This window comes from Chaetura pelagica, unplaced genomic scaffold (genome assembly GCF_000747805.2).
Source record: "Chaetura pelagica isolate M959 unplaced genomic scaffold, ChaPel_1.0 scaffold234, whole genome shotgun sequence".
NCBI classification, from domain to species: Eukaryota; Metazoa; Chordata; class Aves; order Apodiformes; family Apodidae; genus Chaetura; species Chaetura pelagica.
This window is the reverse complement of record NW_009952967.1, coordinates 577,434-581,113: the sequence shown is the minus strand read 5'-3', so window position 1 is coordinate 581,113 and position 3,680 is coordinate 577,434.

Here is a 3,680-nt window from a genome sequence, read left to right as displayed (position 1 = left end):
CCTGCTCTGCAAGCTCCCTGCCCTGCCCAACACGCACCCAAAGAGCCATCAGGGCAGAGCCAAACCTCACTGCACCAACCCTTCTCTCTGCCGAGTCACCCCGCGGCGGAAAGGAGGATTCATCAGCCCGGAACAGCAGCAGAGCTTCTAGTGTGCCAACCTCTGCCCAGGGCTTGTACCTGCCCCACAGAGGTGTTCAGGTTCTGCAATCAGAGTAATTACCCAGAGAAATGTTGCTAAATAGCAAAATAAGGGCAGGTTTCAGGCCTAGTCTCTCTTCAGGAAACCCTCCTGACCTCGCTGGTACCTTTAGAGACTCTCCCCTTTGATGCTATTAAAAGAGCCTCTGAAATAGGGTTTTGTTTAACCATTAGTGAAGAGGAAAATAATTAAAAGAATAATAATAAAAAACTATCTGGGATTGTACTGGTTTCACCTGGCAACACTGAAGTAAATTCCAAGCTTCTGGCATGAAGCTGCTCTACTTTCAGGGCTGTTTGCTTAATTCTGCTCAAAGCTCACTGCCAGCAGAGCTGGCAAAAGCCCCAGCACAACCAGGTGAGGAAACTGGTTTTCATGGCAATTCCCTGGTGCCCCAGGAAGGTGGGAAAAAGCACAAGGCACTACAAGATGCTCGACCACGGTGTTTGTTCTTGGTCACACAGCTATACAGGCCACCAGCCCAGTCACCTCCATCTAAAGGGAATGGTTCTAAATTCTTTTGGGAAGATAAATGGTGGGTGGGAGGTTGAATTTTCTACCAACAGTGGGAGGTGACAGATGATTTTTAAAGACAAAACCACCAGAGGCTTCATGTGGCATCAAGATGAAGGCGAGATCATAGCTTGAGCCTCCCGTTGAGGGCCAACACACCTGCAGTTTCCTTCCTCTTTTAGAGGACCGAGAGGAAAATCTCATCCCAATGCTCAGGAAGCCAGGGGAAAATGTCCATCAGCTGCCTCCTGTCCAGAGACAGAGGAACAGCTGGGAACAGGCAGCTGGGAAACGGAAATCCCGGCGCGGAGCAGCCGGTGGCAAACAAAGAAAGTCAAATTAAGGGGAAAGGGTTGGCCTGCCCCACACCAGGAGAGGTTCTAATCTGCTACAGGTGAGTCTTGAAAACACACTTTTCAAACTCAAATAGTTAACCACGGCTTCCTGGGACCTCTTGGAAGCGACAGACTGGAAAGAAGATTCCTTAAATATCCCTTATTAAACAGTGCAGCATGTGGGGCAGACAGGGTGCAGAAGGGAAGGAAGGGCATCTCAACTCATTTCACTTCGTGATTGCCACCAGAAGCACAGCCTTGAGTCCCTCAGCAGGGGCAGTAGGGTCATGAGGCACAGCAGGGTGACAAGGTGGGGCACAAAGGTGTGACAAGCCACACGGTAGCCAGGAGGAAGGCTCAGTTCTGCTCTCACCTTCCTCCTCCCTGGCAGAGGGGAGATGGCTCTGACAAAAGCCACATTTCTACATTCCAGGTGGCTTTGCTGGTCAGTCCTGGGGCTAAAGTCCCAGTTCCTACATTGGACTGTGAGATCCGGTCATTGCACAGTGTCAGCTCAACCTGAAAAACACCCTGAGGAATGTCACTGTCACCAGCACAGCTGGATGGCTCTGCACACCCTCACACGTGCCACCTTCCTCCCACTGCAGCCTCTGACGCCAGAACCTGCAAGTTCCCCCACCAGAAAAACAAACAAGCTCCTTCCTTTACTCAACACATGCAAACTCTTTCCAAGGAATCCTTCAAATCCTCCCCAGACGAGCCCCTGACAGTCAGTTTCACTCCTTCCTACTCCTGTGCAGGCTACTTCTTGCAAATCAATCAGTATTTTTGCCTCTCATCCCTCTGCAAGTACCAGTCCTGGCTGAGGAGCCCAATTATAACCCCTGCTGGAACGAACCACTGTGTACTCTGCAAACCAAGAGGTTCCTTCCACACGTAGAAATCCTGGCAGAATAATCTGAACCAATCAACCCCACCACAAACACACGGATCCCTCTCAGCCCATCCAAACCCTCAGTCTTGCACAATCCTCTGAATTCCTGTTGCTGCTGAGGGGATTCCAGCTGCCTCCAGTCAGGAAGAAAAAGTCTTTGTGTTTCAAGTGGATGCAAGTGAGCCTCAAAAGGCAGCTCACACACACCTCCTGATGTGGTAGTGTTGGAAAATAACTCAGAAATGTAGAATGATGTGATTGTTTTGTGTCAGGTGTACTTTCTATATATATATATATACAATCTAAAATTGCAGTCAGGCACACAGTTGGTACCACAGCCCTGAGCAAGGACACCCTGGAATAACCAGGCATTGAAGAAGGCTTTTTTGAATCAAGAGCTTTTAAGGGTGTCTCATGTAAATCACCAACTTGGCAGAGAATACTTCAGGTCTTTAGGGATAATCAGACTTAAGGAATGCAGGTGATAAAGAAGAACCAAACTGATTGCTGAACAAGTATTGGGCAATTGGAGCAACAGAACTTGGGGTACTGTGTCCTTTGGTGAACTTAGCTCATTATAATGTCATTATAATAATAAAAATCACACCCCCAGGTCAGGAAGACCCCTGCCCAGGTGAAGACCCTTCCCTTGAGTGTGCCTGATAGTATGAATACTGATGTAACCATATTATAACACTGTGTAAGTCACTAACCAATCACTAGAAGGAGGATGGACTCAAAAGCTTCCTAACTTCATAGTTTTGTGTATAAACATGTCATGGGAAATCTCCTTTGAGGGGCTGGATTTGTGGGAAGGCACTGGGAACCCAGCTTTGTGCAAACCTGCAATCAATTACCATGGCTCCTTCCTAGAACTGCAGCCTCTGGGTGTTTAATACCACTGTGGTTGGAATTGGAGGTATGGAGGTGTTGGAACACAGAGAGCATCACCAGTTCCAATGGGAAGCTCTAAATAACTTGCAAAACCCACCCAGGACATGAGCAGTCTCACCCAGCTCATGAGAGTGATGCACAAATTGACAAGCCTGGCATGGAAACACCTCAGTGGGGCTTATTCTTAATTTAAAAAAAAGTCCCTGCCACTGCTGTGGATGGATTTGTGGGCCTGATGTCATTCCCTTCCCAGGGCTGTGTCACATTGTCAGCGAGCTGTGTGGGTAAGGAGATAAAATTAGGAGCTGACTTACAGGGCAAGTGCCAGAAGAGCTACAAGAAGCCAAAGGCACGAGCTCAGAGGAGGCAGTGAGAGCTGGAGGCCGAGGACATCTCGCTGCTCGTACCCAGGAGCTGGGCAGGTCACATCCTACAAAAACCAGTTATTAATCTTCTTGGGAGGCTCTCCTAGCTTTGATTTCCCAGACATATTCATATAACAAAAAACTAAGCTTCATTTATACCCCCCTCCCCTTCAAAACACGTCCCCAAAGATTAGCAAAGAATCTCAACAAACTATTTTTAGTGCTATTATGTCTAGATACTAAAAAGGACCCAAACAAACAGCCTGAAGAAGACACTGTGCTTTGACATTTAAGCTGCATTTGTAGATGAGGATGTAATGGAAACTGAACTCCAGCTCCATCCCAGCCATCCTTCCCACCCTTTAACCCTGAAGAAAACAGCAGCACATAAAAGGATGGATAAAATCCCTTCTGGAGAGCAATCAGACACAGGCACTAAGACACAAACTTGCTGCTTCCATCCCACACTCCCAAGGT